The following is a 25,458-nucleotide window of genomic DNA, read 5'->3' on the forward strand; positions in this document are numbered from 1 at the left end:
CAACAAAAATATTAAACATTCTTCTTTACTGTGTGGTTGTTGTGGTCTTTTAATTGATTGGGAAATTCCCAAGAATCAGTTTCGAATTTAACAAGAACATTGGAGAATTCAAGATTCAGCAGCTCAAAGATATTTTTCAGCAGTTTCTTGTGATGCAATATGCACGTGGTCATGTGCATTACTTGACTAGACCACACACCTAATATTTTGCTGCAGCACTGTCCTAAGGTTAGAGCATCATTCCTGCACTTGTTTTTGAATATGTAAAAAAAAAGTCAAATAAATTACAGGAAAAATGAACAAACAAACAGAAACCCCCAAACAACTGCACAGAAAAATACTTCCTAAGAAAAATCTCAAGCCAAATTACAATATATCAAGCACAGATTATCCAAGTTGGTACAAAACAGAGGGGAAAAGGCAAATTTGAATATGAAGGCACAATATCATCACCATAATATCAACAAGTACAGAGAAAACAAGTAAGGAAACTAACTGCAAGAAAAGTGGAATTCATTTACCTCTTTTTAAAAAATTTAAATTTTTATTCAGTTCAAAGTGTTCTGGATTTATTTTACCTTAATTTTAGGTTAGTATTTTACCATGTGAGCAATGTAGGTCAGTTTTAAAAGAAAAAAAAAAGTGACATTTTGAATCAAAAAGTCAAAGTTTCATTTTACAAATGTCAAAATGAAATGGTTTGGCATTTCTGAAATGAAACATTTCATTTCAGAAAGGTCAAAATGATATGTTTTGACATTTTTTAAATTTCTCCCCACTTTTGTTCTGACCGGAACTATTAGTCAAATTCAACCTTGATTAGTTTCAGGCCCCTTTAAGCTCAATTTTCTATCCTAATTGCCACTCCTGAAAAAAGATTTGCCCAGTGTCATTACGACAAGGAAAACAATACGATCTTTAAAACTGTGCTGGAACTGCTTCTGTAACAAACTCTGTCCCTCTCCTGCTTTGCCTCAGCCTCCAGCATCCAACTACCTTCCCACGTATTTTCACAGCTGTGAGAGTTAGCTTTGCCCTACTGCCTGCCTTAAATTAAAAACAATAACACAGCCAAAGGCACAAAGTCTCAATTAAACCAGAAGCTGGACAGAGAATTAATTGCCCTAATGGACAGTTCTCAACATTTTTATAGTGCACATATATCGCCCAGGTGTTACAATTGCAGTCGCTATAAAAATGCTTATAGGTGAATAAATGCACCATGTGAATGTGAGGCAGAGTCATCTGCCCATTGCCCTTAGCAATAACATGCCAGCATTTCTGTTCAGTGTCTCATGGGCAGCCCACACTAAACTCAATATTGTTAGTTTAGCATCTTATGAATAAATAAATCATATTAAGCACTGCAACCAGGATTGAGGCCAGAACACTGAATAAGAATAAATAAGAGATGTTATAATGCCTGCTGGCTGCCTTGTTGGGAGGTGTGTGTAGCAGAGTGGGAGATCACCTTTCCCACTATCCTGCCAGCACACTGGGATCAGTGTGGGGCGGCAGGGGACAAGAGTGACACCATTGTGCTGACTGCAAATGAAGCACACCACATTCACAGCAACATCATACTGAAATACCTCACCATGGAGTCAGGGGCTCTTCCACCAGCATTGCTGGAATGGCAAAGTGTGAAAGGGATTTATTCCTTTTGCATGCGTTAAGGACAAATCCAAGGAAAACAGGCAAAGGGATGCAAAGAGAACCTATGATTTATTTTTTTTTCCCCCCAAGCATATCAAATAAAGAGATCCTGATGGATGTCATGGACCATATCATTCTGTCTGTGATCTGACCAAATGAGTATTTTCCCTCAAGGCACTTCTGAAATTTCCCCTCCTACAAGCAGGTGCTCACCACCCCAAACAGCCTGGGTAGAAAAAACAGAGCTCCAAGAATCCTGGAGTTATTTATGCCTTTTGCAGGATTTTTTTTTTTTTTACTTATTTGGCTATTTTTTTTTTTATGAATATTTAGAATCTTGTGGCATAAAGCTACCTCTAGAGAATCTCAGGAAAAACATAAATACATTTAGTAATGCTTCACTCACTAGATCTTGCCTGCACAGAATGTCTGTACAGAAATTTTCTCTTTTGGTCCAGTTGATGTCTGCCCTGCCTGTTTACTCCTGACGAGACTATCCATCTCCTTTCCACAAAATCAAGTAAAACTCTGGTGCTTGTGTCCTCCTCATGCCCTCAAAACTGGCAGGTTGTCAATATGTGCTACCCTGCACTGTGTCTCCTGGAATCCTTCTTAGACTGATGACTTTCAAGCCCTTAAACCTGGCTATGCAATACTTTGTGCATAATGTTATCTGCTGACAGAATCAAATAGCATGTTATTAAAGTTTGAAAGGCTTTATCTATTTTTCATAAGCATTTTAATAGGCACTGCACTGCCTTTTGCCTCCCATATGCTCATCAGCCACACTGATCTCAAAACGGACATTGTATACTTGGATTGTATTACAATAGATCTCTCAGAGCCAGGAGAAAGTAGAAACAAGTGCTTAGCTCTGCCTTACCTAGGCTTCAAAGATTACTCAAAGACTTCAGCCTTAAGGGTTTAGGTTTTGTTTGGCTTGGGTTTTTTTTTTTTCTTTTTCACTTTTTTTGCTGATGCTCTAATTCCAGATTTTGAACTGTAACTGCACTTGCCCCTCCTGGCTATTCTTATAGCCATTTTGCCGTTTCTCTGTTTTCTGCTAGGGAACACCACTGTTTTTAGTAATGTTAAAGAACAAATTCCAACGCTAGTGCTGAGGGAGCATGGAAACTTTGTGGTGGCATCCAGACTCCTCTCCCACAATTTCATTTAGTACAATTCATAATGCATCATGTAACACCAACCAAAAGCAGTGCTTCACAAACTGCAGGAGTTTTACCAACTGAGACATTCCTTAGATTTTCACTGGGCAAAAGCAATTCATATATGGCAGTTAACTTAGTTTTAATTATATAAATTGTTTTAAATATATACACACATTTCTAGAATACAAATAGGAATTTTTTGTTCAAATGAAAGCTTTCAACAAGTTTTCCTCAGGAATAGAATATGAAGATAGTAAAACCAGCATCTCACTAGAAGAGCAATTGCATACTTTTAGAAAATATTGGATTCTTTATCCTCCAAAATGAAAGAACTTCAGGGATAGATCTGTAATCCAAAGATGAGCAATCCATAGCAAGTCTACCTGATATTCACCAAGAACATAGATTTCATCTTTTAGGGCATATTGGCTACATTTATGCTGCATAGCATTTGCCCTTAGTTCTACATGGGTGATGTGCCAATAACATAACAGTCAGTTTGGGCTGGTTTATGTTCATGTAGGAACAAACACAAGCCCTGCTGGACCCACTAAGAGAGTGCTTCTAAAACATGAAGTTATGTGAACATAACTGAAGGCCAGGAGCTCTGGGTCAGCACTGGAGGACTGTGTGGAAGACACAAGGACAAACCTGGCACAGATTTACTCACACTGCTTAGGAGAGCAGTCCAGTGCTCATCAGAAGCTATTCCCAGGAGGACGCTTGAGTTTTGTTTTAGGGAAGGCTGGTTGAGGCCCTTAGACACAGAGCCAGGGAGCTGCCTGACAGCTTAGTGGTTTTTTATTCAGCAGCATGGCTGCACCTGTAGAGACAAGAGCCCTGTGGTGTATGTGACATGTGCATTTCAGGTCTGTTAGAACACACTAATTTCACATATTGCCAATGGGAAACAATACTGAAAGGAAAAAAAGAAAAGGAAAAAAAAGGAGGAAAGAAAAATGCAGTGATGAAAATGATGATGCAGCAAAGCAGAGTTTTTTTCTCTGAGCAATCATTGCTTTGCTTAAGGCATGTAAATGCTTTCACCTCACACCGAGGGTTTAGGAACAATATAACTATTTCAGTGGCTCATTGCAGTATATTTCTGCAGTAACTTTGTGTGTCCTCTACCAGTATTTCTTTCTCTTCCAATAGTTCACACTTTTGGTTTTTCTCCACACAGTTACTTAAAGATCTTTATATTATATCAGTGGCAGGGAACACTGCATGTCTTTTGCTTTCCATGCTCCATTTCATGTTGTAATATTTACAGGAAACTATGAACAACTAAAAAGAAACCCAAACCCACAAATATTTTACACAAAGAGCAAACCACTCAGAACAGTAATGTTTCCATGTGAGATTATTAACTCAACCTTATTAACTTGTATTAACTGAGTTCTTAAGTAACTACAAAGCCCCTTTAGCTATTTCTTGATCCACATGGTATTTTGTTTTGTCAGATAACATTTTTTCATTCATCAGTCTAGACTGCAAGTAGAGCTTTCTTTGCTCATGCCTGAGCCATTATTCTGGTGATAAAAACAGGCAAGAAAACTGGGTTGGTTTCCCTCCACGTGTTTGAGGCTATCCTGTGATTTCATCAGAACTCATTCATGCCTACAAAATGTCTTCACATATCTGCATTGTGTGGGCAGGATAAACTTTTATTTATGAAAAAAGTCAAAGCTGACCTCAGTGGAAACTGCGTAATATCAAAAGTAGCACAGCTGCATCCTATTACCAAACAGAAGATAACAGGAAATTGGTCCAAAAGGTTGCAAAGAATTCTAGAGCCCTGTTTCACCTGGAATTGAACAATGTGCATAAATTCTGTTGAATAATAACATTAAATAACATCTTTTTTTTGTTAGTAATTATGATTATATTGCGTTCATGAGATGCAAGGAAAAGTATTCAAACCTCATACTGAGAATAATTTCCTCTCTTCATTAAGTTTCTAAAATGAAAGATTAATTCAGTACCTATAGGAACTAATAGGAACACTTTTATATGGGGAACAAGGAAAACCGGCCAATGCTGACACAGTCACCAGATACATGAGTTATTCAGACTAAAATTTGGTGCCAGTTATATTCTGAGATGGAGCAACTCAGCAGATAAAATGCTCCTCAACTCCACAATTAACCTTGAGCAGATCAAGATAGGCAAGAAAACTGTACTTTCAGGCCAAAAGCTCTTAAATTGGTAATTCATCATGAAAGAAAAAACACCCTAAACAAGAAAAATCATAAGCTGCTTGGTCCTTATTTCAGCTTTGTAACAATTCATCTCACATACTTGCTTAACTCATCTGGAGGCAAAAGAATAGGTAAAGATTTAAAGATGTTATGAGTCAGAAAAACAATAAACTATTTATATGAATATTTTAGCATACCAAAACAAATTTAAAAAAAAAAGAAAGAAAAATAAGCACTTTCATCTCTTAAAGATTGTATAACCCAACAGAATCTTACAGAGGATGAAAACCGTAAGGTAATAATTGCATGATAATGTCAGTTTATAATGTGCAGCAAATTCAGGACACAAAGGAGCTTCATTAGAAGATGGGTCTTCACTTCCCTGCCCCTGTTCACCTGCTGGAAATCAAAAATTCAAAAGGCAACATGAAGGAGGTCAGCATGTGGTACCTCTGGAGAGGACTGTGGCAGCAGCTAGGGGTGGGCTCAAATTAATCAGGAGGCAGTGGTGAAATGGAGACTGAGCCCTTAGAAAATCTGTCCTTGTTGCTATGTTATAAGGAGAAAAGAAAGAAGATTTTATTTATTTATTTTTTTATCCAGCATTCAGAAACCCCAGATTGCTACCTAAGTTTAAAATTAACTGGAAATATCTCAGGAAAATGTCTATCAATAACAAAGCAAAAAGGGAAAGGATATATATCTGGAAATATACCCATTGAATATAAAATTGGTCTAAAGGGATGATTTTAAATGTTTGTCTCATTAATGTAATTCCTTTCTAATACAACTGAAAATGTGGTTTTATTTACCAGAGACACACATACACCTACACAACACATGCAATCAAATTGCACAGGACATGGAATAAGAACTGAGGTGTGAAGATCAGTGCTGGCTTTGTTGCCTGCTGAGCATTTCAGCACAGATCTATGTAGGACAAATTCCACTGGAGAGTGTCTTTTATCATTAGCTGATCCCTGGGCCTCATGGAGATTGCACTTCATTGACCAGAAGTGTCTTTCCTTGTTCCACTGAGAAGCACAGTCTGGTGGGATTATTTTACCTTCTTTTTTTTTTTCCTTCTTTTATTTTTCCCCCTGTCTCAAGACAGACATTAACTATGTGAGTTTCCAACTGGTTTTAAAGGTCTCAGAGGATGTGTGTATGAAAGGTTGGTCATGGAGGACCAGGAAGAAAAGAAGAAATCAGATCTACAAAGAATTGCTTTCTGAAGCTGTGCCCAATAGGTCTGCATACTCAGAATATAAATTTTGTTCCATTGATGTCAAGTAGAATTTAGTCACTAATTTAAGTTCTGCTGTATCTTAAGAATTTTTAGATGGGGAATAAGAATAAAAACTAAAAGCAAATTAACAAAAGGTACTTTAATTTTCAAGAGAAACAGATGGGAAGAAAAGGGAAGGAAAAGAGGGGAAGTCAAATGGCTAACATCACACAAGCTGAGGAAGGGCACATCACAGGGTTAACATCACAAACTGTTTAGCAGTTCAGAAGAACACATGTAGATTCCTGTTAAATAATTCAGTCTGAGCATCACCACGTTTTCAGGCTAGAGAGTTCTTTTTCTTTAGGAAGAAAAAAGCTGGTTTCTGACTGAAATGTCTGGCCTCTTCTTGCTCATATACTGTATTTGATTTTCACTACTTATTTATAAAGGGGAATTAAGGTTAACATCAGGTAGGACAGGAATAATCTTTAGGTTTTTCACTTTGTCATTTCAGCTTCCTTACTTCAGTTCTCCATAAGACAATTTTTTTTTGTTTGTTTAGGATTTACTAAGAGCTAGTTTTCAACTTGAATTAGGCAAGAGGCTTATTGAATGCAAGATCACAATTTCCTCTCTCCCTGGCCATGTTTGAATTGCACTGTGAAGGAGTGAATCTCACCCTGGATCTCTCCTCATTCCCAGACTGTGCAAGGAAGAGGGTTAAGGAACAGCAGAGGATGTCTCCCTCCTGAACACTGTGGTTTGCACAACGATCTGGTCTGTGAAATGCTACAACATGAAACACCTGAAACACTTTGCCAGGGAAAAACACAAACCCAAATGTGCTCTGGGGATGATGTGTCCAACACCATCCTTAAAACCTGTGTCTGCTGCAAAAGCTTCACCACAAGCTCAGGCTTGGTGCTGTATCTGGGGCAGGACTGAGAGGCAGAAAGATCCATTTTCTTTCAGCCCTTCAGGGAAGAATGATTTCCATTTTTTCTGCCTCTACACATCCTGTGGATTAGGAGCAACTGAACACCCTCTTGCCCTATCTCCACACAGTGCTATGGATTAGGCAGCTTGCATGTGAATGAGAGCTGCATTCAGCATTGCAGTTTTGCAGTGCTGGCTTTCCTGCTATAGAGAAATCTCCTTAGCACAATTTTTATCTGTTTATTTTAGTATCAGATAGTAAAATTAATTAGCTTTATTAAAGAGCAAGCAATCTGATACTCAAGAAAACAAGCAGAGTAGCAGGATTCCAAAAATATGCCTGCTACCTGGCATTGCCTGATATATGTGCTTCCTTACAAAACATAGCTGCAGCTGGAGATTTTGCTTGTTTCTATAGGCAAAATTGGTGCAACACTTTTCTCTGTTTATCTAAAGTATTTGCAGTTTTTGACTCTTTAACACATTGACTAGAATATCCATAAACCTGGCTAAGACTCAATTTATTTGAAACTTTTTAGATTTCAGCTAGCTTTCTGTAATTCCCACCTATCCAAATGGCTACTGTGCTTCCATGGGAAGCTATTTTATCATCCACTTCCTAAAAAAAAAAAAAAAAACCAAAAAAAAAAAACCCAAACACCCCATATTTACTTTCATATTGACTGAAACCATAAAGACAAGGCTTAGAATGGATAAAATCTCAGCACTAAGTGACTGGTTACAACAAATAGCTTCACAAATTTGGGTTCTTTTACCCAGACAGACAATATTGCAATGGAGCATTTAACAAGGCTCACTTCTGGACCAATAAGCTCATATTAAATGTGTCACTGCTGAAAAATGCATAGCATACTCTATAGAACTGCTCCTTTCAAACCATTTATTAAAACAGCCACAAAGAAACAGCTCCACCTGCTAAGCCCAGTTAACTCAGCTTAGAAATATGCCTTCTGAGCATTTCAACTCATCAATAGCTCCATTAATGGAATCATCAATACTCCACAAACAAATACATTGAGATATTTGTATTTCCTGGTTTATACACAACATTAAAAATACTTATATCCCATTCACATTAAAACGTGGATACCTGTTATCCACTACTGCAGGACATGTCTCAACATGCAAGCATAGCTATAACTTTTTCCTAGGAAGTAATGACAAGGGGAAAAGTTATTTCCCTAGGAATTAATGACTAAGTTGAATTAAAGTCTTCATACTTATTTGGGCAAATGCATTTCTGCCCCATCATGCTTTTTTATGCATTTCTTTGTCCATTTTTATCCCACAAAGCCTAGACAGTTCAATAACTGCTGCACTGTGTATCCATATTGCAAAGCTAGGCTTGAGAAAGCAGGAGACCAAGTCCTTCCTAATAGGCAAACCTTTAATTCTTTTGTCAGAAAGGCAAGGAATTCTGTCCTTCACCTCTTCCATGATGCCTCCCTTTGATGTTTCCCTTTTTCAGCAAACTAATTTCTGTCTAATTTCAAGACACAGAAACATGCTTGGGACTTTTGGCTCAAAATAAGACTGTAAAAACTTGAGGCCAATACTCAATTTTACTGCAAAAATATTTGTCGTACCCTCATACAAAGCTGTCTTATTTTAATGTGGAATTATACCACAAAAATATCCCTTTTCTTCCAATTATTTAGCCACAAATATATCTTAAACAGGTAAGAGTAACAAACCCTTGAATTCTAGCAAAGCTGAGCATGATCTGAAACAAACTAAGCTACAATCACGAAATAATAACAGTAATTTTGAGCTTCAAATTAGTCTATATTTGACTGGAACAAGAACTCTCTTGTTGGACAATAAAATTGTAATATATTGTTATATAACTTCTAGCATTCCACCATTCTTCTACCTCTCTTCTCCAACTGTCTTTGCATTCTCTTTTTTAAAATTACTTATATATTGGGGATATATTCTACTCAGTAACCTTGGCAACAAGTTATTCCCTTTCAGAACATACTGTACATTCATATTTTTATATAATAATAATGCATAGCTATTATCATCTGAAAGCAGCAAGTGAAGTGGTGTATTTGACCCTGAAGTTTTCAGGTCATTATCAGGACTGGATGATAGCTCTCAAAAAGTACTACCTCTTTTTTTTTTTTTTTTTTTTAACTATTATTATTTTACTGCTATATTTAGGAAGTTCTTAAAGACATATAAATATAAACTTGGATTCCAAACAGGAAATAAATGCCTAGCACCAGATTTAAGTGGCATTTAGGTGCCTAAACCCCCAAACTGTAATCTCACAGCAGTTCAGTGTCAAATGAAAATGATAAATACAAATTATTTTTGATGTCATTCTTCCCCAAACTGCAAGACTGGAAAAGATAGAAAAAAATGGCACATTAAAAAAAAGGGAAGAAAAGAGAAAAGGAGAAACCAGTAAAAATAAAATTTTCCCATTCACTTCATGTTGATCCCCTTTTTTCCTACTTTTTATAAAATTGTTTTACTGCATCACAAATAAACTGTTAAATAAAAAATATTGCTAATAAAAAAATAAGCTCCTACATTTGAAACAACTAACCTAACTAATGTAAAACACACTTAAAACAGAGTTAACACTATGTAACAAGATCATAGAGATTATAAAGTTGCCTCATTTTATTCATATTACAGAACTGCCACATGTAATTTGGTACTTTTAGCTGTCTTTGATCATCAGACGATGAAGATTTATCTATCATAAAGGCTAATTACTGCTATCATCTTCCCTAGACTGTGGTCTCCATAGGCCCTGCTTGTACTTTTTGATGGGAAGAAGAGGGCCAGCCTTTGATGATTTCAGACCTGTCTCATCAAAGAGCCAGTGGGGCACTACCCTTAATGCATTCACTTCTGAGGAGACAGTGGGAGCATTGCCATCTGCTTTGCACCACAAAAACCCACCAAGAAAGATCTGCTCAAATGAAGACGTCTTGCCCTTCATCGGCAGCCTTGGGAGCATTGCAGAGGAAAAAGGTTAGAGAGGAACAGAAAAAGGAAGTCATGAATATTGCAATTGCCCCACCTTATCAGAATCGGTGTGTCCCCAACCTTTGTGACCTCTCTGCAAGTCATTAGCATGCTCTGTGATTCTGCTATTAGCAACATCCTCAGCTTAGCAGTCTAATAATATTAAATGCTGCTTAAAAATAGGGGGGGGAGACAGATTTGGAAAGTATGGAGCATTTAACCACAAAATAAAGCAAGCATTTTCTCTCATTAAATTTAGCCAGAATTCAGGACATCATCGATTGGTTTTAAATCTTGCCGATGAAAAGAAATGAGTGAACAAACAGGCTGAACTAAGCTGTTATAAACAAAACACTCAAACACTCCAAAAAAAAAAAATTAGTTCCTTAAATCTAAATTACCTCTAATTCCTAAAGAAATTAAGTAACTAATTTCATCTTGTTTGGGTTATTTAATTATCTGATAGAAATAAAAAAGCAGGGAGCAAGGCTGAATCAAAGAAAAGAAAGATTGGCTTTTTGTCTCACAGTGAGACACACAGCTTAGTTGTTAATAATAAAATGCTATAAGCCACATGTTTCTTGTGGTTTTCTTTTAAGCTTGAAATTAGAATGTGCTAATTAGAGTGTGGGCCACATATAAAAATACAGCACCCCATTGCAACTGTGCCTGTATGAGGACTACATTGTGGATGAGGATAAGACTGGTGCTATAATTATCTTACAATCCAAGAAGTAATTCACCTTAGTAATTTTTGAATATATCTAGAGCCTGGTTCACAAATCACTTAATTGCTTTTATGCACTCTTGTGCTGCAATTTACTGTATGTGAGAAAAGTGATTTGTATACCAATATCATATAATTTGCTTCACATTTACCAACCTTCCACATCATAGTGTGGCAACTAACAATACTCTGTTTTCAGCTTCATTTCCCAGGGCTCTAAAGACCTTGGGAGATGTGAAGTTGACAGTGTTTCCAGCTGGGAGAAAATAGCATATATTCAGAAAAGGAACCATGAAAAGCTTCCTATAAAGCCAGTAGGTAAAATAGTCTTGTCAGTTTGAGCAGCATGCCCACAAACTGCATTTTGCTTTGTTCATTATTGGAGCATAACCCATGTTTACCCTTCAGGGGGAAAAAAAAAAACAATCAGGGAAGCAGAGATGTGAATTGGACAAGAAAGAGAAAATTCAGTCAAGTACAAAACTCTTTCTAATACGCTTTTTTGTATGTTCCCTGAGACAATGACATTATACTCATTATGGAATATGTATCAGATTATTACTTCCAGACAGACAGATGCCATTGTGTGAAACATACTGGTCAACAGATTCATCTGGGAACTTTTCACCAGAATGTTGATGAAAAACTGAGGTTTCTGTGAAAGAGGGCGTTTTTAAGGATGATGGTGGGGGGGGAAGCCAAGTTTTAGGCATTGATATTTCTCCAAATTGAGCAGATCTCAGATACTTATTTTCCAATCCAGAGAGAAATCTTTTCAAGTTCTGTTTGATACGTAACCTGTGAGATAACAAACGTGCTGTGGTGTTTTGTGGTAATTGATATAAAAAAGTATGTCATGGTTAGCAAACACCACACTAATGGCAGCAGTTTGTGCTCCATTTGGGTTGGTACAACTAAAAGCTGATGGGTAAAGCAAAATCTCCCCTTTGTCCTGTTTACTTTCTCCCTTCTACCTCTTTTTTTTTTTTTTTTGGCCTCTCCTGGACCATCTCCAGTAGCTCCTTGTCTTTCCTGTCCCAAAGAACACAGAACTGCATACAGCACTCCAGATGTGGCCTCACTAGGGCTGAGTAGAAGATCAGGATCACTTCCCTTGATGAATAAATGTCTATTTTTTCATCAGTCTATATGCATTTCCCGTAAACTAACAAAACACATTGTGTAATTGCCCTCTGTTAATACTTCACTAATTCCCTAGTATCAATGATAGAGTGGTTTACCAAAATGTAAAGAGAACATTAAAGTATATTTGATTTAAAATCTGGTGAAGATCACAAATTTCCAATCACTTAAATTTTTGAGAAAGCCATAGTTTGCAAAAACATTCCCTTTGTAGTCACTATCTACTTGGACTTAACTTGTACACATAGCAATTTCAAGAGGATTTTTCAGTGTTTTAGTCAAATATATTGACTGATGAAGATGATGAAAATCAACTTCACTTTTGCTTAAACAGAGATTTACAGCAAATAAATCTAAAAGCTGCCTGTGATAGTAAGTACCCTAAGCAATTAGCATTAGTTGTCACATGAAACTAAAATGGAAATGCAACATTGCAAAAGATGATAAATAATTAATAGCTTTACACTGAAAACTAAGGGAAAATCATATTTTAATCTCTCTGTTTTATTGAAATTACAGTTGCATTAGAAACAGCTAAATTAGAATGAAAATGACATCTTTGGAAAAACATGATTTTCCAAAGTTCAACAATTTCTGATGGCAATGAGATGAATTTGTGTCATATTTGAGGCGAATCTATGTCATATCACTTTTGAGCTAAGCCACTTTTCTGGTTATATGCTGTACCATCAGGTAGTTGTGTTTGTGAAAGATAAAGATCTGTAGCTATGTCCAACCTGGCAAATCATGCAATGCTAACAAATATACAAAGCTTCAGCACAGGCCTTGGTTTTCCTCTTGCTGCAAACCACCAGTGAATCCCATTTTACCGTGCTTTTAACTGCTATTTGTCATGTGAAGCCTTCAGTACATGGGAACATCATCTATAGGATGAGGTTTCTCACTGCCATGAAATGGAGATTTAATATTGATAATTACACTTGCAGTTCAGTATTCAAGCCTTGGCTGGTCAACAGCAGCCTGTCACCCCTGATTTCTGAGTCAGCTCCAAGCACATTAATTTTCCCTGTACATAGTGGAAAATCCATCATTTTAACAGATTCTGGGATAACTTCTTGGGTTTTATGCTTCTTTCCTGGTACCCACTCTAATCCTTGCCAGCATGTCTATTTTTTTCACTACTTATCAATACATTGACCTGAATTAGAACAAACAATAGGCTTTGCTACACTCAAATGTCTGTGCATGTGAGACTCTTGTCAACTGTTAATTATTTATCTTTAACTCTCTTGTCTTGCAGATAAAGATTTAATTACTATGAAGACTTAGAGACTAAAGAGTGGTGAGGATGTTTGGGCTTTTTTGGTGTGTTTGCTGTGGCTGATATAGCTGGTTTCTATTGCCAGAAAAGTTCCCAGGCAGACTTAATTCTCCCCCTCCCTCTACTTTGTCTTATACATCATACATACCTATTTTTTAAAATGTAAATATAATCAACTGTACAGATATCCTGCTAACAGTTTTTGGGGAACACCAACATATGATTACAATGAGATTTGATTATAGTATTCAAGATTACACCATAAACAAAACCCAAACTTGTATACAGCCCTGGTGACAGCTCTATATTTCTCCCAAAACTGCTTTTATTCTTTCCCTGTTAAATAAGCTGTCATATATACACTTTATTTTTATAGTTTTATTTTTCTTAGTGGGAATACTTTTATTCTTTCTGGCTCTTGTTTTCCTTCAGTGAGACAGGTTTTAAACAGCTTTTGTCCATCTGTGGGTTTTAAAGAAAATATTTATACATATTGTAGTAATGATGTCGATACGTGTCAAAAAGAGATAGGCAAAAGGGAGAAAAAACACTTAAGAAAAATAATGACATAAAAAAAGAATAAGATGAAAATAACAAAATAAAAATGAAACAACTGAATATGTGGTCTCCTTTTGTTTTACAGGGCAAGAAGACCCCTGCTAGATAGCTGAGAAGAAAACCTGTCTAAAAGGACAAAAATCCTTATATTACTCAATGTTGCAGAAATAGTGTTTTCTTTTGCAGAACACCACGAGGAAAACAGGCTTCAACTTCAGTTCTGAGTGGCACCAATTGGCACAATTTACAGCCACGATTATGCTCTGTATCTTCACTAAAAGCCCACGAGGTCTTCTGATAGTACTTAAATACTTCCTTTTCTCCCTTTATAGCCCATAGGCAGTGTTCCTATAGTGAAATTACCTTCACATATATTTTCATCCACACTGAAGAGTGGGCATTCATTCTTTATTAGTGTTACCTATAAACTTCCTTGCCTATCAGGTAAGAACAAATGCATACTTTGTATTTTGCTAATTTGCAATAGATACCAGTTATCATTACCCTTCTTGAGTGGAACAGTGAAATAATTCAACTTGCATCCTCAGAAGGAGAAATATGTTGATGGAATTAGGGCTTTCTCTAATTTAGTGTTGCTCATGTAGAAAATATATATATATATATGTATTTAAAGGCCTGATTATGGTAATGTATATGACAAACTGTAAGAAATGTTTTATCTGCTCACAGCTCTAAATGTCTTTTCCCTCATTTTCTTTGGGATTTTTCAGGCCTGCACTCCTACAGTCTGCTTTCCTTTAGCTGTTGGGTTGGTTTTCTGGTTTTGCTTGATCAAAAACAGGAAAAAAAGCATTAACAAAGTGCTTCCTCTGTTCCACACCCACGCAGATGCTGCTCTCAATCAAACAAATTCCAAATCATGCCCACGTTGCTGAAACCTGATCGTGTGACACAGGCTGGGCTGTGTCCCTCAGACAGCACTTTGGCTGTCACATCACCTATCCTTGAACATATTCTGAATAAGTTCTGAACATATCCAGAACTCATTCTGAACAGAGCAGTCGCCAGCTCTTTGCATTTTCCTCCCCGTGAATCAGAAGCTGGACGTTAGTTAAACGGAACAATTTTGGTAAGATGACACAAAGCTCCTGATTTAGCTCTGACTGAGGTGTTATGAGGAGCAGTTTTGTGCCTCAGCACTCGAGCAGAGCAGAGGAAGCAGGGCAGTGCAGCATTAATCATCACTGCAATGTTGTCACCAGACAGACCAAAAGAAGGTTACTCTGACACAGTTCTGTGGATTGCAGGGTGAAGTGTTACCCTCTTGTACACACACAGAGATTTTCATTCCTTTCCCCTTTTTTTTGTAAGAACTCAAAGAAAGGTGAATTTTGTCACTGTGTATTTATTATGACTCCCTTTATGTGTGTTTCAACATAATCCCACTGTTTATTTGATGCTGGTTAGCACACAAACTTACTCTTTGAAATGTTAATTGTTAAGACAAAGTTTACTGAGGCTGCTGAATAATGATGTATCATTATCTTCATGCCTTTGAATGAGTCAAAACTGCACAGGCATTTACAAACATAGGGCTGTGATAGGGTTCCTGACACTATCCTCGACGTGTACAGATGAATTAGACGAGATTCTCTGCCTTTGTAGAATGTCTTTTGCTCTCTCTGACTGTGGGTTGCCTCACATAACCTCACTAGAGAGTCACAACAATGAATATGGCTTGAACCTGCTTTTCAGCATTTGAAGTGCTGGAAGGAAAAGGCAGACACAGCCTATTCTATCTGCCCATGGCAGGGTTGATGGATGATGTTGGCCTTCTTATTTGAACTTTTATATATCCTCAAGAACTTCCAAGGACCACAAAGGCCAGGTATAACAAAGAATTTTGTCAGAATGATAAAGTTAACATAAGCATCTCTATTTTGCTTCCTAGATATTTGCTGCTGTTCTCAAACAGTAAAGATCATGTCAATAGCTTTATGCCACAATCAAAACTCCACTGTGTTTTCAGGAATGTGGTGTCTATTAAGTTGTACAGTAGACAGCTGAGAAGAGCTCCAGTCAATATTTTGCAGACAACTGTCATCTGAGGAAAATCTTTATAATTACAACATTACAACACCTTTTTTCTTTCTTTTTTTTTTTTTCTCCTCTCTTTTGAGCCATTTTGCTTGAAAAAGGGGACTAACTTGGAATTTTGTAACTTGAGGACAGGCAGTCCCAGGTAGTCAGGCCATATTGCTCCATCAACATTGCACCTCTGTCTGTGAAGTTATTTAAAGCATTCTGCTGGAAGGGGTTATTATTCCCTCCTTTCTCCCCCACCCTTCTCTTTTGCAAATAAAAGCTATAAAGAGGTTATTTCTAATTGGCTTCAATTCCACAGGAGTCAGGACATCCTGCACCTCAAGATTTATGACTGAAGGTAGCAAATGCTCAAATGATCAGTAATGGATACCTCTTTCCTAAGCAACTTATTTCCTTCTCCTGTCTCTAACATTATCAACCTTGTACAAAAGACAGTCCCCAACACGTGACAGAAAATTTCTATTTAAAGCCTAAACCTAGCTTTAATTCAACAAGTCATACCCAAAAGATAATATTTAAGTTCGAAGTGGTTAGGATTTGTCTTTTTTATTATCACCATGGCAAAAACCTGGTTTTGATTAGAGATCACTAGTCAATCAATTTTTTTTTAAATAACATTTTCAGTTGTGAAATTACCTAAATGAGAAATGGATGAAAACTCATGTATCACTTAATACAGAATTTTAGGCATAAATTCTCAAATTAATAAGATTTCTTAATTTCAGCTATCTAATCTCTTTGTTTGAAACCTGGGTATCACTGCTTCATCCGAGGTTAGGCACAAAAATTACCTGGATCCAGTGAGTTTAAGCGATTTCCAGTTGGATAAGCCACTGCCACTGTGTATACTACCATCCCAATCCAATTGCAAAAGAAAAAAACCACTTGGTTTAGGAATGTTGCCGTTCACATTTGTTCCAGGTCAAGCAAAACAATGTTTCAAAAGCAAACTGAAGTTTTTGCCATTATCAGGGTTTTTTTCAGCTGGCGTCTTTGTAGAGGGTGGAAGGCTGTATCAATTTGTTAGGCATCACTTCCCTTTCCCAAGCCTCATTGTTAAGGAATTCTCTCTTTGCCAAGCCCTATTCATGGAATCTAACTGTCTGCAGAGTGAAATTCACAGAGGAATTATCAGCATTAACACCCTACCAGCTTGCTGTTTGTCCAACAGCCCCATGAACTCCCCCAGCACAGAAATTTCTTCCAGTAATGTCAAAAAGCACCTACAATCACATTCCAAAGCTGCTTTAAAACTCAATCCTGAGCTGCCTTGCTTGCAGGACATCCCTGGCAGCCCCCCTCAGGATAAACCCATCTGAGGCTGGGACTGTGGGGTGGTGGATGAGCAAGCCAAGTTGCCCACACTAGGTGAGGCTTTCACCAGCACACACAGCCTCCTTTACTGACATCCCTGCCACTTACCTGAAGCAAAGACTTCAGTTTTCTCAGAAAAAAAATGCCCTTAAATGCTTAGCCTACTTTGGAATGACTAAATCTCCCTTGTTGAAGCAATTTCAATTTGCTTTTATTTGTTAAGTGTCATGTTCCTCATATACAAGGTTTTGGGCTGGGTCTTGAACAGTTCCCTGGATGAGGCATCCACAACTTCTCTGGGCAACCTAATCTGCCAGCATATGTCCATACATGTATACATCAGGATATAGATATACATATATATAATATATATATATATATACACACACCAGTACTACCAATTTTAGTTAAATAGCTACTACCCCAGCTGCTGTCATACATTTCTCTACAAATAAACTGTATTTTTGTCTCTTGCAGTGCTTCTGTAATCTCAATAATGTCTAGATCACCTATATTTAAACCATCTCTAGCCAATATTGGTCTGATCTAAAAAGCCACTAATAATGGAGATAGACTAAAACAGCACTCCCAGCTTTTTAACCAAATTTCTTTCTTATTTCATCTAAAACTCCATCACTGCCCATTATCTACCCATATTCACTAACAAAACTAAGAAGAGTTTTTTCTCTTATTTTTGCAACCTTTAGCAAAGATTACAGGCTGAAACTAGAGACTAATGTACCCTTCTATCTTGTCCAAATAAACTCAGTTCTTTCACTTGCTGCCACTAGGTTGTGTTTTATAAATGCCCAATCACTTCCATTACCATTCACACTTAAGAAAGAAAAACTGGCACAGAAAACCCAAGCACAGCCAAAAATTTATAAGTAAAATGGTATTAATAGCAGGCGTGACCTGAAAAGGTTAAGTTAATTTTTAAACTAATTAAAAATAATGGTATAGATGCAGAGAAAAATGTGCACTGGCTCAATATTAACTGGTCACATTGAAGACAAAATGGAAAACAAGCTTATACTAATTTAAATGGTCTATGTCTCAACAAATTGTCTTTACATGCATCAAAAGCATTTTATAGAAATTATCTGTAGAGATTTCATTTTCTTCTTGTGAATGTGTTTTTATTTATAGAGAGGACTGAAGCAAAGCAAAATTAACAGGGATCAACAACAAACCCTGCTTTAAAGGTGTATATATATATATGGTGTGTGCATATATGTGGGGGTACATATACATTTGATTTTGCAGTAATTACTCTCTGATGCTCTTATATAAAAGAAGACACAGAAAACAAACTGAAAACATAACTACTACCACAGTAAAGAATGTTTACTGTGCTTATGTTCCATCAATTAACCAAATAACATCTCTAAAAGAAATGGTGCAACTTTCTGTATATGCTAAATCACAGTGGCTCTAGATTTTCAGAAAAAAAAACCTAACTGTAATTAAATACAGAGAGCATGTTTTTTAGATGTCTTGCAAAACTGATGATAAAGTGTCATGCAATCCAACAGTTACTATTTCAAAACAGCAAAAATCTTAAAATGCCAAAAAGGATCAGAAAAGCACATAACTCTATTGGAGACACAGTATAAAAGCTCAGCATGTGGCTATTTTATTTCATTTCAACTTTACAGATACCTAAAACTTACAATCTACTATTGCCAGCCCACCTAACAAAGAAATCAACAATGAACACAATAAAACCCAAAACTAGCTAATAAGCTTTAACAAAGCATAACAAATAATATAACAGAGGACTTTGGTCATAAGGTCAGTTTTTTGTATAAATAAATACACACACAAGGAAGGGAATGGCCAACCAGCCCCTAAGTTAAAACACTGTTTCATATATAAAATGGCTGCAGAGATAAAATTCTCTTCAGTGACCCAAATCAAATGTATTGTACTATTTTGCCAGGAATTTATCATTTGTGCATTTTTGAAATACACCAGGTTGACAATGATCCTAATCAGTTTCCACAAACTGCCATATTTCTTTCTAAAAGAAAAAGCATAAACTGCCAATCATCAGCATCCAAATCTATGAGATCAACATCACTGTGTGCTGGGAGTGAAAATAAGAAAGTAGTACACAAGGTAAGAAGGAAAGCAGCAGACAACAGCAGACACAGAAGGTCAGAGATCTGACACAAGTACCGAGTGACATTTTAGTGTCTCTCTGAGCTACAAAGAAGGAAAAAGGAGCAACCAGATTTTGTCATGTCCAAGGTGATCTTTACCAAAACTTAGAATACTTAGATCTCACAGTCAGTTGAAAGAAGCTTATTCACTCTGAAGGGAAGGTGGAAGTTTCTCTTTTACTATACCTACAGGCTAAGAACGATAACCCTGTTTCTGAGAGCAGCTAACTATTATAAAATTCTAGTTAATTTTGATTTTAAAAAAATTTTACAACTCCCTGCAAAAACATGTCTTCTGTACTCCACTGTCATTAAGACAACTCCAGTGTTGATTTCCTTGCAAACCATGTACACTTAGATCCCAGAAAACTGAGGACAGCATGCCTGAAAGCTGGAATTCCTGAGGCCTTCTGCTTCCTGTCAGCCCTTGGGGATGCCAGCTGGCAGCACTGCAGTGCTCATGCAAGATGCCCAACTTCCCCGTGGAAATTTACCCAAAGCAACGTGTTTCTGCAGAACCTGGGGGCGACAATTCCCGACTGTTCAAGCAGGGAGGTTGGGGACTGCTTGTCAAGCGAAGGATAAATCCTAGTCGCTGCTACGATATAACTTGTCAGTTTATTAAAAAGAAAAAAAAAATTAAAAAAGGCTGTAATGTGCCTGCTTGGGATACTATAGAGGATTAGCTGCATCCTGGTATGTCTCCTGGCCCTAGTGTGTAGTTTTGGGCTTCATAGATCATCCTTTGTAGCAGCTGAAACCTACTTGAAGTGACACAGCACGGGAGAAGTCACCTACTTGTGACACCTTCAGAGAGACCCAGCCTTAGAGGGACATGCAAAGAATGGAAATGAGCACATGAGAAACTTAAACTGCAATTTGTGAGAGACAGCTCAGAGCCAAAATGCAGAGACAGCAACGTTTGGCTACTCAAGCCATTTCATCTGACTGAGGGCAGAATAATTGATGAAATTTCTAACTCTGTTTCAGACAGCTTTTCTCTGGAGTGTGCACCTCACTCATACTTTGTGAAAGTTATAGTCCATCACATTTTATGGATCATCCTTCTCAGAGTTTAGTAATCTCAAACTAAGGAAGTAGCCATATCTAAACTACTCCCCTGATCATCCATTTCTGCTGCTTAAGGTAGAGAATACCTTACCAGTCAGAAAAAATATCTATACTTTTATTCCTGGCAAAGGGCAATATACAACAGAAATGGGCACTGTTTGGATTGAGGTACCAATGAGTTCCTTTCAATCATTTGGGAGTTTTAATATCAGATTAAATAGTCAGAATTTTGCCCTGCACTTACTGAACCATATTTCTTTCTTTACCAGTATATTTTCTAGTACTGCTTGTGTTAAAGCAGATTTTTTCAAAAACAAAAACAAACCTAAAACCCAAAAAACCCAGTGTCCCCCTCCTCCAATGCCAGTAAATTTACCTGGGTGATAGGTATTTCGATTATAATGCAGCAAATTGAGTATATAAGAGAATTCCACAAAATACAAAGTACTGATTCAAGTCCCACATCACATATGTGGGTAGCTGAACATAGCTTGTTGCAGCATGCAGTGATCCAGGCACGAAATAAATATACTTATGCACAAAATGTATTTGAATCTCACACTGAATCTTAAGCACATTTAATTTGAATATACAATTAATTATGAATTATTGATTTAATCCTGGTTTTGCTGTCTCTGCTACATATATATCAATAGCTATTCAACCCAACAATAACTTTGTACCCCGGATTATCAAATTTGAAGATGTTTTCCGCAACAAAAACATTTCCATGATGGTTTAAACATGCAGAAGTACACAGAACCATGAACCTAAACTGTAAGTATAAATCTGTAATAAAATAGTACATATGTGAAGGGGATTGACTTGGCTTCTGTGTGAAACATTTCTCAACTTTAAAAATTCTTATACATATTAATGTAGAGTGGGTTTTTTTGGTTTTTTTTTTCCTTTTTGCATTGAATTGTAAAGTAGTTTATAATGAGAAAATGACTCAGTTATCCCCACTTGTGCTACATTATCTGCTGTGGGATGGAGAAGGAGTTGGTAATGACTATATATATATAAAACGTGGAGGATTTGATGTGGGATTTAGACAGAACACAGGCCTAGTGCTGATCACCTGCCTAAGGCAGATTTTCACCCATAGCACAGAAGGCAGCATTAAGTATGTGAAAGCAGCAATTCCTTTGAATTATTGATGGATTCTTTGAGTTTTTGTTATTGAATCTATCTATTGGCAAATAGGAAGATCCTAAGTTTTTCTTCCCTCAGTATGGATGAGTTCAGACAGGAGCTTTGAAACAATGCCTTAATTTATCTGCAGATAAAAACTATGAAGCTAGACAGCTGAAATAGGGAAAGGGTTCCTCAGAAAGTTTTTTTTTCCATTTTCACCCCCTCCACACTGACATCCCAAAAAGAGAGCAGTCAAACACAATGAAATCCAGATAGACAATTATTTTTAAGCAAGTTATATAAAAAAAAAAAAGGAAATTAGAAAAATAGTTAATATGAGCACTATAAGTAACACTGAAACCATTAAGAGTTTCATCAATAGCATTTTGATTCAAGTTATGCCTAAATATTAAATTCTTAGACCTCAAAATTCCTTGAAAATTTGGGTTTGTTTTTTTTTTCCCAGAAATAAAACATTTTGTTTTGGGGAAAAAAACCCCAAAAAACCTTTCATAGCAAAAGGGACTATAAAATTCCAATTGATTCAAAGCAATTTTCCTGACTCTCTACTATTGTTCAACCATTACAGAAACTAACACATTACCATAGCACACAAAGGCAATGAGATGTGTAAGGAGCAGATGTAAATATTAAAAATCTAAATTTAAAAAAATCTTATTAAAAACACAGGGCACGTAAAGGAACCCTACTTTAACTGCAGTGCACATAGATCTTATGTCAGATACTTTGTGCATAATGTAACCCAGAACTTAAAAAGGAAGAGCTGCTGTGCTCCAAGGCTCAAAAGGAGCAGCAGAGCCATGATGATCAATACTTCTCTGCTGGAGCTCCAACAGGGCTAAGGTTACCTCAAGAAACCCTGGTAATGTTTCTGAGTCTTTAAACAGAGTCCCTCAAGCACTGGTATTCTGGGGAGCCTTGTGCAAACCCACAGAAGATTTTCTGCAAGTTTCCATGTTCCCTTGTCAATGCTCATAATTTCTTTAGATATTGTGGTGTCCGGTGAGAATAATTTTACAGCCAGAATAAAGAAAATGGAGCTGCTATGTTTAAAATGGTCAGCAGGACTGCACAAAACACCAACAGAGGTGCAAACATGGACAGAGAATGAATCATAGGCAAGCAGCTCTAGCCCCTCTGACTAAGGGCTAAGTCTTTGCTAACTAATTATTCTGTCTTTGAGAAAATGATTAGACCTTTTTATGAGTTTCTGAATACATTGGAAAGCGTTGCTGCATAGAAAGGTTTGCACAAGAACTGAGTGTGGACAAACTCCAGCACAGAGATAAGAAACAGTCAAAGAGGGACAAAGAAAATACAAAATAAAAATCTCAATCACTGATTAAATTGTGAAGAGTTTGTATGCCTGTTTGTTTCTACTCTTCCAGCCCCACTTCTTTCTGGAGCTCATGCATTTGACCCAGTGAACAGCTTACTGTTCAACTGAATGTCCATAGTGAAGTCCCTCTATCCAGACTTGTTGGGAACTCTTCCAGACACTTGAATGCTCCCTTTGGCTTCCAGATTTTGCTTATTTTAAAACAGCATCACTTCAAATAAGTGCCAAAGCACATGGCCTGCTGCTTGTTAAATTACAGGTGGAGTGGAAGCTACCAGAAGGCTGCTGACTGCATCAGTCTCAATGTAATGCTGCTATAACATTGTGCTCCAGAGTAACTGACCTTTACTTCCAATTTAGAAATACATATTGTAATCCATTCCTTTTCAAAGTGTACGGAAAATCACGCTGTGAAAAGCCAGAGTCCATACGAGAGACAGAGGAGTTCACAACTTTATCTGAATAAAGGGAGAGAGTCCACTGGGGCACACACCTACAGGGTTGTGCTTCTTTCAGCCTTCAAATCCACAGTTCTCTGTAATTTTTTTAAATTAAAAGTTCAATTTTAAAATAACTGTCTGCCTTTTTAATCGTTTTTGCTTTATTTTCTTATTCCAGCAAGGCATAAATTACCATCTTGAAAACTTCAATTCCAGCTAAGTTCTCAGTTAGTCCAATAGAACTTTCTTACACTTCTCATTATGACAACAAATCTCTTTCTTGCTTGAGGTGAGTGGAACACCCCATGGAAAATGCCCAACAGCACCCCTGAGTGATAAGATTTACAGAGATACTAGTTCTGCTAAATTTCACATCAATACACAGAACAAATTACCTCTTGAGCTGGGCTAAAGAGATATGATAGTGTTTAAATATATATTATTCCTGGAGGAAAAGGAATTTTGATATAACAATGGGCTGGAGGGGAAAAGCTACTGGGGCTGGAGACATACTATACAGAGTAACAAGAATAACTTGGAGCAGTGCTTCCCTGTTTTTTTCAGCAAATGTAAAGAAACAACTCTACAGTGGTCAAGAAAATTATCCTAAACCATAAATTTAATCCTGCCTCCCATTTAACCCTGCCACAAGCACACGCTCAGCTTTGTTGCTTAATTCCTTCAAATACATTCAAGATGTTGCTTATCACAGCATACATATATATATATATATATCTCAACACCCCCACCAGCTATATCTATAGCTTTGATGATTTCTATATTATTGAGAGACAATGCTTACATTCTTCGTGACAGTTTTAAACAAAGCCAATTAAAAATTATTACCAGAAAAACCTCAAACTGCAGTGAACCAACATTACTGCCAAATATCTAGTCCAGAGCAAGCTAACAGAATAAAACCAACAGCAACAAAACAGAACCCCAAAATCCAAGGCCATGAGTGAGCAGAGTTTTGTTGGGGTTAGTATCTTTGGAGTGGAGCTAGGCATCACACTTGCAGCTGATAGAAGTTTCAATCAGTCACCCTGCAGCATCAGATGTTCAGACAGAAAATAAAGGTTCCCAAGGAGCTATAATAAGAAATGTACAATATCTAATGTTTTCACATACAGATACCCCAAGCCATGCAACTCACACAGAAGCATTTCCAAAGATGATTAACAACAAATCCTGAAAAACAGGGCGTCTCTGCTCTGATCTTAGATCTTCAAAACTCCAATATCTAATTTCTAACTTCACATAATACTAATCTTAAAATAATTAAACTATAACACCTGTTACTTTCAATACTTGAAGTGACAGAGTAATCTCCTTGATGTGCTCAGAAGCACTTCCCACTTGACTGGGCTGAGCAGCTCAGTGGATTTCTCACATCGAAGTCCCACTAAGGTGCATGAATTAAGCACACCTTTAACTCCTTTCCCTGTCTTCCACACAGTCTGGACAGCCCGTGCTCCAATCCTAGCTCTTGTCAGTATTTCACTATTTTACCCAGTGATTACTCAAGGTAGAACGAAGAAAGAGTACTCCAAGCAGAGCTGAAACACAGGATTTCCCTGTTCAAGCTGGATGACCCAAGCACTTTCCTACAGACTTGGTCTGCAATTCCTTATATCTCACTAAATATCATGGAGAATAAACAGCTTCCAACATACCTGCAGATTACTGGAATTGAAAAGTTGTCCATTACCCCAGAGAGCCTTGAACTCAGACCTTTGATGTTCTCACCACAGCTCCATCAGCAAGAGTGGGAAAATCAGCAGGACATCCTCTCTAAGCTCCTCCTTCTCAAGTTACATTTAATTAACTAATGAAGGGGCAGCTGTTTCCTTTTGGAAAGACCCACTTGAAAAACGAGGAGCTCCCAGGTGGTAGTGGTAATGTGTCACCAACATCCCTGAAAGATCAGGGTCTGATTTAACTATGACCATGCTCTTTGTGAGTTATTTAGTTTATCTCAAAAAACTCCTCATT

At 37.1% G+C, this 25,458-nt stretch overlaps 1 long non-coding RNA gene across 1 annotated transcript in view; it reads right to left on the minus strand.

The window, feature by feature from the left end:
- LOC146445509 (uncharacterized) overlaps positions 1 to 25,244 on the minus strand; it is a 41,876-nt gene extending 16,632 nt beyond the window's left edge. The window contains exon 1 of the long non-coding RNA XR_014852401.1: positions 25,140 to 25,244. This is a non-coding gene — a long non-coding RNA (uncharacterized LOC146445509). The remainder of the gene's footprint in view (positions 1 to 25,139) is intronic.
- Between the last annotated feature and the right edge of the window lie 214 nt (positions 25,245 to 25,458).

The sequence above is a fragment of the Lichenostomus cassidix genome, chromosome 1 (genome assembly GCF_008360975.1).
Source record: "Lichenostomus cassidix isolate B80296 chromosome 1, HeHo_3.0, whole genome shotgun sequence".
NCBI lineage: Eukaryota > Metazoa > Chordata > Aves > Passeriformes > Meliphagidae > Lichenostomus > Lichenostomus cassidix.